This window comes from Orycteropus afer, unplaced genomic scaffold (genome assembly GCF_000298275.1).
Source record: "Orycteropus afer afer isolate SDZICR_OR568_19922 unplaced genomic scaffold, OryAfe1.0 scaffold00031, whole genome shotgun sequence".
Taxonomy (NCBI): Eukaryota; Metazoa; Chordata; class Mammalia; order Tubulidentata; family Orycteropodidae; genus Orycteropus; species Orycteropus afer.
In genome coordinates, this window is record NW_006921618.1 from 4,314,515 (window position 1) to 4,327,193 (window position 12,679).

A 12,679-nucleotide genomic window follows, 5' to 3' on the forward strand; every position below is an offset into this window, starting at 1 on the left:
GGGGGGAGGGGGATGAGCCCTCAGACTATAACCAAAGAACATCTCTCCACCTTCCCCCTCTTAGAGGCCTTAGCTCCACCCTCTGCCCTCTGCCAAGTTCTAGGCCCTCAGAAAGCTGATGGAGCCAGCCTGACTCTCTTGCGGAGCTGTTTCTAAATATCTAATGGGGGGTGGAGGTAGAGATTTCACTTGGAGGGGGTTTGCCTGCCATCCTGGGTGGGCAGACTGTGGCTGGAACTCAAGAAACCTCCAGGAAAAAGGAGAAAAGGAGGCTTTTGAGGGCAGCCAGTGTCAACCTGGGGCTCTCTCTGGTGCCCTACTTCTGTCCACTCCCTCCCCCCAGCTGCACTTTAACCCTAGAAGGGGTATGGGGACCTGGGGGAAGGGCACGCTGGCCCAGAAGATTGTCCCTCGGTATCCAGTACCCAGAACTGCCTGTGTCTGCTCTTCTGTTCCTAGAGTGGCTACCAGAACCCCAAGTCCCCTGCCTAGGGGTGTCCTGGCCCTCATGGCTGTTACGACCAGGGCTTCTGGAGCTTGTAACCAGTAGGCTGTCTCTCAGACTGACCCTGAGTGTTCTCATGAATAAACTCGTTCAGTGCCTGTGTTCTCCTCCTCTTTGGCTGGCTCTGCTGACCTGGGGTTCAGGCCTGGTAGGGAGGGGTTGGGCTGCAGAGTCCCGGAACATACCCACCAGGCTCACCTCCTATGGCCCTCCCTGTGTCCCAGGGACCCTCTCACTTCCTGCTGTGTGGTGCGCCCCAGCTGAGCTGCACCATCTCCCAGCTCCCCACCTCTGTCCTCTGGGCCCACTTCTGGCTTCCTGCACATTTCTTGGGTGAGCCTCCAGAACAGGGCTGTCCTGATTTTGACCTTTGGTCCCTTGAACTTGCCTCACACCATCTCTTCACTCTTACAATGATCCAGCATCGCCCTTGCCTGGGCCCCAGAAGAAGGAGGATTGGCAGAACCACTGGTTCAAATTAACATGAGGTCCTTGCTGTGGGGGGCTGTTGTAGCCATTGCATAATTTACGTAAATTAACATGCTAATCCTTGCCACCACCTTGTGATGGAGATACTGCCTTCACTTTACAGATGATGCGTCTGAAGTACAGAGGGATTAAGTCATCTGTCCAGGGTCATACAGTTAAGAAATGTCAGCCTCAGAGCTCAAATCCCAGCTCTAATCACTGCTGTCAGTATAACCCTAGTGAAAACACAAACTGGTTGCTGCAGACTGTGGGTTCTGACTCATGGTGACCCCATGTATGCAGAGTGGAAATGTGCTCCACAGAGTTCCCAGTGGCTGTAATCTTTCAGAAGCAGATAGCCAGGCCTGTCCTCCGAGTGTCTCTGTGTGGGTTCAAACCACCAGCCTTTCAGCTAGTCAAGCACTTAACCATTTGCACCACCCAAAGACTGTTGATGTTGTAGATGCCCTTGAGTCGGCTGTGCCTCAGTGACCCCATGCATAATGGAATGAAACATTGCCCCGTCCTGCGCCATCCTCACTGTCACTGCTATGTTCGAGCCCATTGTCGTACTTGTTGTGTCAATCCATGTGGTTGAGGGTCTTCCCTTTTCACCGACCCTCTACCAACCATATGACTTTACTTGTGTGCTGTCCAGTCGATTCTGACTCATAGAGACCTTTTAACAACCCTACAGGATAGAGTAAAACTTAGCCCACAGGGTTTCCAAGGCTGTAATATTTACGGAAACATATTACCATAACCTTTTTACAAGTGAGGAGACAGCACCTTTATGCCCTGGGAGTGGTTTGCCTGGGCTGGGAAGTAGGAAAGGGGCCCTGTTGGTGCAGTGGTTAAACACTTGGCTGCTAACCAAAAGATAGGCGGTTCAAACCCACCAGATGCTCCTTGGGAGAAAGATGTGGCAGTCTGCTTCTGTAAAGATTACAGGCTTGGAAACCCTATGGGGCAGTCTACTCTGTCCTAGGGGGTTGCTATGATACAATGGGTTTAGGATTTTTATTTATTTACTTATTTTTTATTTTTATGTCTCTGCATGCCGGAGATATATTTTTCTCCAGCCCAATTTCTTAAGATGTGTGGAAGGAGGAGAGGGAGGCTGACAACCACTAGGTGTGACTAGAATGGTCCAGGAGGTGCTAGGGCTCCAAGTTAAGTGGAGGCTGTGTGATCGGAGAGTGGGAGCCTCAGGAAGAGGCAGGACCACATGGAGACGTGCTGCTGATTGGATGTAAGAGCCCAGAGAAAGGAAGGAGCGAGATTTGAGAGATGAGAAGCAATTAAAGAAAAGTGCAGCTTTGTACAAACTTGCTAATATGGGGGCAGTGACTTATTGTTTGTTTCTCCACCAAACTCGAACTGAACCACCAAGAGAGCCTGGGGTGGGGTGGGGTGGGGGAACGTGGGCTGCCCAACTAATGGGATGGACTTACAATCTTTACAAAGGATTAATACTAATAGCCATCACTCCTCTGTCAGTTTGTTGGGTTTCAGCAGAGCTTCTAGCAGACTAGAAAGAAGGACCTAGCAATCTACTGCTAAAAAAGTTGGACAACGAACACTGCCTGGTGTAGTGTTGGAAGAAGAACCCCTCAGGTTGGAAGGCATTCAAAATATGACTGGGGAAGAGTTGCCTCCTCAAAGTAGAGTGGGTCTTTAATGATGTGGATGGAGTAAAGGACCTTCATTTGCTGATGTGGCATGACTCAAAATAAGAAGAAACAGCTGCAAATATTCATTAATACTAGGAACATGGAATGAATGCACGAAGTATGAATCTAGGAAAATTGGAGGAGGTCATCAAAAATGAAATGGAACACATAAAGATCAATATCCTAGGCATTAGTGAGCTGAAATGGACTGGTATTGGGCATTTTAAATCAATCATATGGTGTACTGTTTGATGAATGATAATTGAAGAGGAATGGCATCACATTCATCCTGAAAACATTAAAGATTTATCCTGGAGTGGGATACTGTCAGTGATAGAATAATATCCATACACCTACAAGGAAGACCAGTTAATTTGATTATTATTCAAATTTAGGCACCAATCACCAATGCCAAAGATGAAGAAATTGAAGTTGTTTTTTTCTTTTTTTCCTTACTGACTTCTGTAGTCTGAAATCAAACATGCAATCAAGATCATATGTGATGTCCAGGTAATAACACATTATGGATAATTACTGGTGATCAGAATGTGAAAGTTAGAAACAAAGAAGGATTGATAGTTGGAAAATGTGGCTTTAGTGATAGGAATAACACCAGAGATTGCATGATAGAATTTTGCAAGACCAATGACTTATTCATTGCAATTATATATGCACCTGGACCTCGCAGGATGGACTACACGCAAATCAAATCAACTACATCTGTGGGAAGAGACGATGGAGAAGCTCATTATCATCAGTCAGAATAAGGCCAGTTGCTGGCTGTGAAGCAGTCAATTGATCATAGGCCAGTTCAAGTTGAAGCTGAAGAAAATGAAGACCATGGGAGCCAATATATGACCTTGAGTATATCCCACCTGAATTTAGAGACCTCTGAAGAATAGATTTGACAATTGAGTATCAATGACCAAAGACCAGAGGAGTTGTGGGATGAAAACAAGGACATTATACATGAAGAAAGTAAAAGGTCATTAAAAAGATAGGAAAGAAAGAGAAGACCAAAATGGATGTCAGAGAGATTCTCAAACTTGCTCTTGAACAGAGAATAGCTAAAGCAGATAGAAGAAATGATAAAAGCTTGTTTTGGTTCTCTAGTGCTGCTTTAACAGAAATACTACAGATGGATGGCTTAAACAAATGAGTTTATTCCCTTACAGTTTAGGAGGCTAGAAGTCTGAGTTCAAAGTGCCAGTTCTAGGGGCTGGGTGAAAGCCCCTTGACTTTGGACTTCAGCTCTGCTTCTTGTTCCCTGGGCACTGAAGATGGAGGCTTTTCTTAATCTAGGCAGCTGTTGGCTGCTGAGGCTGGCAAACTCAAGGTTGACAAGTAAAAAGGCACAGTCTCAAGATTATAAAAAAACATGGCAGGCCACTAGTTCAAATCCAGAAAAAGTCCCAAAATCTTTGACAGGCAGGCTGCTAAATGAAGACTCAGCTACCTGAAGGGTCCAGGCATGCCAAAAGCTGCAGAGACCTTTCTCAATGTGTCTTCTTATACACTGGAAGCAGACCACATCCCTAAGGCAGCTACTCAGCTGCTCCAGTAGATTCCACCATGGAGTTGATTACCAATCTCCTCATGGGGAATAACTACATCCAGCTGCCCAGCCACTCAAAACCAGGCCTGGCCAAGTTAACACAAAACCTTAATTACCACAGAAATCAACAGAAGATTTCAAAGTGTGGCTTGAGAAGACAAAGTAAAGTGTTATAATGAAATATGCAAAGATGTGGAGTTAGAAAACCAAAATGCATTTCTTAAGCTGAAAGAACAAAAACAACAACAAAAATCAAGCTTCAAGTTGCAATATTGAAGGATTCTACGGGCAAAATATTGAAAAATTCAGGAAGCATCAAAAGAAGATGGAAGGGATACAGAGTCATAGTACAAAAAGATTTGTTGATGTCCAACCATTTCAGAAGGTCGAATATGATCAAGAACCAATAGAATTGAAGAAGTCCAAGCTGCACTGAAGGCACTGGCAAAAAACAAAGCTCTAGGAATTGACAGAAATACCATGACTTGGGTTAGGCACACCTTAGTCTTCAAGGAGACATCTTTGCCCTTCATCACTTGAAAAAGGTCCTTTGCAGCAGACTTGCCCAATGCAATACATTGTCTGATGTCTTGACTGCTCCTTCCATTGGTGTTGATTGTAGAGCCAAGTAATATGAAGTCCTTGGCGATTTCAATCTTTTCTCCATCCACTGTGAAACTGTTTATTGGACCAGTTGTGAGGATTTTTATTTTCTTTATATTGAGGTGTAATCCATACTGCAGACTGTAGTCTTTAATCTTCATCAGTAAATGCTTCAAGTCATCCTCACTTTCAGCAAGCAAAGTTGTGTCATCTGTGCATTGCAGGTTGTTAATGAGTCTTCCTCCAATCCTGATGCCATGTTCTTCTTCATATAGTCCAGCTTCCCAGATTATTTGCTCAGCATACAAATTGAATAAGTATGGTGAAAGGATACAATCCTGATGCATTCCCTTCTTGATTTTGGACCATGCAGTATCCCCTTGTTCTGTTATAACAACAGCCTCCTGATCTATGTACAGGTTCCTCATGAGTACAATCAAGTGTTCTGGAATTTCCACTCTTCTCAATGTTATCCACAACTTGTTATGATCCACACAATTGAATGCTTTTGCATAGTCAGTAAAACATAAGTAAACATCTTTCTGGTATTCTTTGCTTTCAGCTAAGATCCGTCTGACATCAGCAATGATATCCCTCATTCCACATACTCTTCTGAATCCAGCTTACATTTCTGGAAGCTCTCTATCAATATACTACTGCAATCATTTTTAAATTATCTTCATTAAGGTTTTACTTTCACGTGATATTAATGATATTGTTCAATAATTACCATATTCTGTGGGATCACCTTTCTTTGGAATGGGTACAAATATAGATCTCCTCCAGTCAGTTGTCCAGGTAGCTGTCTTCCAAATTTCTTGGCATAACCAAGTTAGTGCCTCCAATGGGGCATCCATTTGTTGAAACATCTCAATGTGCATTCCATAAATTCCTGGAGCCTTTCTTTGCCAATTCCTTCAGTCCAGCTTCGACTTCTTCCTTCAATACCATTGGTTCTTGATCACATGGCACCTCCTGAAATTGATGAACATTGACTGGTTCTTTTTGGTACAGTGACTTGCATATTCCTTCCATCTTCTTTTGATGCTTCCTGCATCATTCAATATTTTGCCCATAGAATCTTTAAAAATTGCAACTCGAGGCTTAAATTTTTTCCTCAGTTCTTTCAGCTTGAGAAATGCCAAGCATGTTCTTCCCTTTTGGTTCTCTAATTCCATGTCTTTGTACATTTCATTATAGTACTTGGCTTTGTCTCCTTGAGCTGCTCTTTGAACTCTTCTGTTCAGCTCTTTTATCTTGTTATTTCTTCCATATGCTTTAGCTACTCTCCGCTCAAGGGCTCTGGTAGTGTAGTGCCTAAGGCATTTGACTGCTAACCAGAAGGCTGGCAGTTAAAACCCACCAGCCACTCCTTGGAAGGAAGATGGGGCAATCTACTTCCATAGTGATACTGCCTCGGAAACCCAAGGAGGGGTCTCTATGAGTCGGGTCTGACTCGATGGCACATAACAACAACAGCTCAAGGGCAAGTTTCAGAGTCTCTTCTGACATTCATTTTGGTCTTTTCCTTTTTTTTTCTTTTTAATGACCTCTTACTTTCTTCATGGATGATGTTCTTGATGTCATCCCACAATTCTTCTGGTTTTCGGTCATTGGTGTTCAATGCATCAAATCTATTCTTTAGATGGTCTCTAAATTCAGGAGGGATATTATCAAGGTCATATTTTGGCTCTCGTGGGCTTTTTTTAATTGTCTTCCACTTCATCTTGAATGTGCATGTGAGCAGTTGATGGTCTGTACCACAATCAGCTCCTGGCCTGGTTTTGGCTGAAGATATTGAACTTCTCCATCACCTTTGGCTACAGATGTAGTCAATCTGATTCCTGTGTATTTCATCTGGTGAAGTCCATGTCTATAGTTGTCACTTATGTTGTTGAAAAAAGGTATTTTTAATGAATAAGTCATTGGTCTTGCAAAATTCTATCATGCGATCTCCAGTGTTATTTCTATCGCTAAGGCCATATTTTCCAACTTCTGGTAATTCTTCTTTGTTTCCAACTTTGCATTCCAGTCACCAGTGATAATCAACACATCTTGGTTGTATGTTCAATCAATTTCAGACTGCAGAAGTTGGTAGAAATCTTCAATATCCTCATCTTTGGCTTTGGTGGTTGGTGCATAAATTTGGATAACAGTAGTATTAACTGATCTTGCTTGTAGGCATATGGATATTATCCTATCACTAACAGCATTGTACTTCAGGACAGATCTTGAAACAGTCTTTGTGACAATGAATGCCACACTGTTCCTCCTTATCATTCCCAGCATAGTGGATCATGTGGTTGTCTGATTCAAAATGGTCAAAACCAGTCCATTTCAGCTCAATAATGCCTGCAATATTGATCTTTACACATTTCATGTCATTTTTGACAACTTCCAATTTTCCTAGATTCGTACTTTATACATTCCATGTTCCAATTATTAATGGATATTAGCATCTGTTTCTGTTCATTTTGAATCATGCTACATCAGCTTCTGAAAGCTTTACTCTATCGATATAATTAAGGTCATCTCTATTCTAAGGAGTCAGCTCTTCCCCAGTCAAATTTAGAGTGCCTTCTGACCTGATGGGCTTATCTTCCTGAACTATGTCGGACAATGTTTCAGGGCTGTTCATAAAGTTTCCCAATAATATATCAGACAGCGTTTCACTGCTATACATATAGTTTTCACTGGCCAATTCTTTGAAAAGTGGATGTCTCCTTCCTTCTTCTGAGTCTGTCTAAGCCCAGAAGCTTGGCTGAAACCTCTCCATCATGGGTAACCCTGCTGGGATTTTGCAACACAGTGGCATAGCCTCCAGCCTCACAGCAACACACAAGCCACCACAGGACAACAAACTGACAGACAAGTTCATCTCTCTTAGTTGTTTAACCCCTCTGCCAATTGCCTCATATGTACATGAAAGCTGGACAAAAAATAAGGAAGACCAAAGAAGAGTTGATGCTTTTGAGTTGTGGTGTTGATGAAGAATACTGAAAGTACTATGGACTGCCAGAAGAATGAACAAATCTGTCCCCGAAGAAGTGCAGCCAGAATGCTCCTTGGAAGCGAGAATGGCCAGACTTCGTCTCACCTACTTTGGTCATGTTGTCAGAAGGGACCATTCCCTGGAGAAGGATATCATGCTTGGTAAAGTGGAGGGTCAACAAAAAAGGGGAAGGCCCTCTGTGAGATGGATTGACACAGTGGCTGCAATGATGGGCTCAGGTGTAGCAAGGATTATGAGGCTGGCACAGGACCAGACAGTGTTTCATTGTATTGTACATAGGGTTCCTATGAGTTGGAGCTGACTCAGTGGTATCTAACAACAACATTGCATTGGGCAAATCTGCTGCAAATGACCTCTATAAAGTGTTAAAAAGCAAACATGTCACTTTGAGGACAGTATGAGCCTGGTTCTATCCTAGCCATGGTATTTTCAATCACCTCATATGCATGTGAAAGTTGGACAATGAATAAGGAAGACAGAAGAAGAGTTGATGTTTTGAATTATGGTGTTGGCATAAATATGCCATGGACTTCCAGAAGAACAAACAAATCTGCCCTGGAAGAATTACACCCAGAATACTCCTTAGAAGCCAGGATGGTGGGAAGTGTTTTCAGGAGGGTCTAGTCTCTGTAGAAGGACATCATGCTTGGTAAGGTAGAGGGTCAGTGCAAAAGGGGAAGAACCTCAACAACATGGATTGACACAGTGGTTGCAACAATGGGCTCAAACATAGCAAGGATTGTGAAAACAGTGCACAACTGGGCAGTGTTTCATTCTGTTGTACACAGGGTTGCTACAAATCAAAACCTATTCCATTATGCAGCACTGTGAATGCAGACCACTTTCTGGATGGCCAGGTCATTAGTACTGGCTTCTCCACCTTATTTTACTATATGGAGCCAATTCTCAACTGGCTGTCTTCCCCTGCTCCAAACCTCTAGGCAAATCCAGTCAGCCTGGGTTCAAATCCTGACTTGGCCACTTAGCTGTGTAATTTTGCACAAGCCACGAAGACCTCTGAGGCTCAGTTTCCTCATCTGTAAAATGGGGAATAACAATTATACTTCCCTCCCTCTCAGGATGTTGTGAGCATTGCACGAGTCAATGCACACAGAATGGAAGAGTGTCTGGCATGTATTAAGTTCCTGGTAAGCATTAGCTATTATCATCATTATTATATTATCAAGAATGAATGTTAGCCCATAACATGGCTAGTGGTTGGGCTGAGCTTTATTCATTCATTCATTGAACAAATATTTATTATTATATATGTATTTTGTATTTATTGTGCCAGATACTATCTAGCCCCTGGGGATACAGCAGTAAACAAAACAGACAAAAGTCCCTGCCCTCACAGAGTTTTACCTAGTTTGGTCCAGGCCTCTGACAGCAGGTGAGGGCAAGCCTCCCACCCTGCCCAGACCTCGTTCTCTGCAGCCCTATGATGAGGAGCCCCCCGGTCCTTTTGTACTAATGCATGGACATCTGGGCAGAGGCCTTCCTAACACTCAGCAGCCCACTGGGCTGTCTGCTTCAGGGAGGAAGCTCCCCATGGTTAGAAGTAATCAAGCAAAGGCGGAGCGTCCTTGACAGTCCCTCCTTACCCTGAGACATTAGGAAGTCCAGGACTTCATTTTTCCATGACTGCAATGATAAACTTAGAAGCACATTCAGGGAGCTCCTGAAAAAATCCGTGGAGGCCCTTGGAGAAACGGTCTCACTTTCAAGATAATAGCAGTGTGGTCACAAGGTGGCTCCACAACCCTGGCCCAGATCTCAAATATTAATACTGTTTTTTAAATTACAGCAGGGGTACAGATCATAATATAGCAGAAATCTATGAATCTATCACCAAGAAGGAAGGAACATTATTACTATTTTTAAAATTGTGATTGGGGTGAAATTTTACAGGGCAAATTTATTTTCCATACAACAGTTCATACATATTTTGTTTCATGACATTGATTGCAATCCCCACAATGTAACAGCCCTCTTCCCACTTCCTCCCTGTGGCTACCTTTTCTCTGTGTCCTTCTTTACCGTGCATTCCGGCCCCCTGAGCTGTCTCCCTGTGCAAACACTGCTCTTCTGATCTCCCATGGTTGATTGTTCTAAGAAGTGTATCTATGTGGTGTAAATCTTTACCCTATACATGTGTATACTTGGATCCACAATAGACTTGATGGCAGTGGTTTTTTTTTTTTTTTTTTTTGTATCCAGGATCTCTTTTCAAGTGGTTGACAGTGGTAGCCAGATGCCCATGGAAGCAGCAGTCAAGGAATCAGATGACATATTGCACTGGGCAAATCTGCTGCAAAAGACCTCTTTAGAGTGTTGAAGAGCAAAGATGTCACTTTGAAGACTAAGGTGTGCCTAACCCAAGCCATGGTATTTTTAATCCTCTCATATGCATGTGAAAGCTGGACAGTGAATAAGGAGGACCCAAGAAGAGTTGTTGCTTTTGAATTGTGGTGTTTGTAAAGAACACTAAAAGTACCATTGACTGCCAGAAGAATGACAAATCTGTCTTGGAGGAAGTACAGCCAGAATGCTCCTTGGAAACGAGAATGGCCAGACTTCATCTCACCTACTTTGGTCATGTTGTCAGAAGGGACCATTCCTTGGAGAAGGATATCATGCTTGGTAAAGTGGAAGGTCAGTGAAAAAGGGGAAGATCCTCAACAAGACGGATTGACACAGTGGCTGCAACGATGGGCTCGGGTAAAGCAAGGATTGGGAGGATGGCGCATGACTGGGCAGTGTTTCGTTCTGTTGTACATAGGTTCATTATGAGTTGGAGCTGACTTAACGACATCTGACAACAACAACATACACCTGTCTTTTGTTTGGCTGGAAGCCATGGATGTGAGTTCAGTTCCAGGCCTGAAGGGTGACCAGAAGTCATAGCCTGAGGAGTTTCACCAGTCTCTATCAAACCAGTAAGCCTAGTCTTTTTTTTTTTTTTTTTCTAATAACGATTTTGAGTTTTTTTCCACATTTTTCTACCACTGTATCCAGGATCAAGGAGCTCTAGTAGCACAGTGACTAAGGCATCTGACTGCTAACCAGAAGGTTGGTGATTCAAATCCACCAGCCACTCCGCAGAAGCAAGACTGGGCAATCTACTTCCATAAAAATTTACCACCTTGGAAACCCAATGGGGGTTGCTATGAGTCGAATAGATTTGACGGCAGTGGGTTTGGTGTTTTTTTTTTTTTTTTTTTTTGTATTCAGGATCTCTTATTTTGATACCTTTCCAAGTGGTTGACACTGGTAGCCAGATATCATATAGTTATCCTGGTCTCAGGGTCACATGGGCTGAGGTTCACATGGTCCACTAGTCCCTTGGACTAATTGTTTCCAATTTGTTTTTCTTCATTCTTCTTTGCTCTGGATGAGGAGAAACCCATCATTGCATCTTAGATGGTTGTCTACTTGCAAGCTTTTAAGATCTCAGTCACTACTCATCAAAGTAAGATGTAGATCGCTCTATCTTCCTTCTGTGGAGCAGCTGGTGGGTTTGAACCACTGTCCTTCTGGTTAGCAGCCAAATGCCTTATCCACTATGCCACAAGAACTCCTTAAACTAGGATGTAGAACAATGTTTTTGTGTAGTATATTATGCCATTTGAGCTTGATGTCCCTCGTGACCACGGTCCTGAGCTCATGGGCCCATTAACTAGCTCCTTCAGTGTGGTTGGCCACGGCTAAGAAACTATCATAACTTTGCCCCCTGATAACTCTGTTATACATACAGACATTCTTATAGCAATACAAACATGTATGTAGAAATATTGTCTGCCAAGCTTATATATGGTCATGGGTATATTCCCTTTTGCCTAGACATACCTGATCATTCAGCCTGTCTACCTATGTATCCACCCATAGATTCATGTTTGTTATTACTGATAATGCAGTATTCTGTGTGTAAAAGTGTTTGTCTTTGTTGTCTGTACCTCTCATGCACCTTTCTGTGTCTTCCTTTTCCTTAGTGTTATTGTGTTGGTCACTCACTTTTGGTATAGGAAGGAATGTTAACACTTTTGTTATGCTTTTTTTTAGGTCATTTTAAAAATAGAAGACATCAAACATTACAAAAAAAAAAAAAAAAAAAAAAAAAAAAAAAAAAAAAGCTAAAGCAAAGGGCCTAATATTTAATTCTTCTATATACTATTATTATTATTATTATTTGGCAAAGTTAAAATTTGTCAGGCACCTCCTCTGTGCTATATGGTTTAAACACTCATCCCATTCACAGCTTCACTACTCCAACTTCATAACTGCAGAGAATCAAAGAGACTTTCCCAAGCTCACATAGCAAGTAGCAGAATTGGGATTTGAACCTTGGTCACTCTACACATCACATCTCAGGTTTGCTGCTGCTCACATCCAAAACCTCTGGATTGTAGGAGTTACCATAGACCTGAAAGTGCCCATAGGGATCTTCTAGTCCCTGTTGTCATCGTACAGATGCAAACAGTGAGGCCAACAGCTGGCACTGACATACATAGCACCCTAAACTTTACGGATTACACTAGTGTCTTTTCATCCCCTCCACAACCTTGTGAGGAGGGTTTTGTAGTGTCATGCTAACTATTGCAGAAGAGGAAACAGGCCCCACAAGATGGAGCTGCTGGCCCTAAGTCCCACAACAGGTAAGTGGCAGAGCTGGGATAGTAAGATAGGTCTTCCTGACTCTCAGCCTAGTGTGGGGTGTACTTTCTACACCATGCTCCTTAGGGCACATCAGAAACCATGGTGATGCAGGGTGACAGTGGGGAGGGAGGACAGGCCTCCTCTATCTACTGCAGAGATTCATCTGTGGGCAAGACCAGGGCTCTGAGCTCCAAACAGTGGGTGGG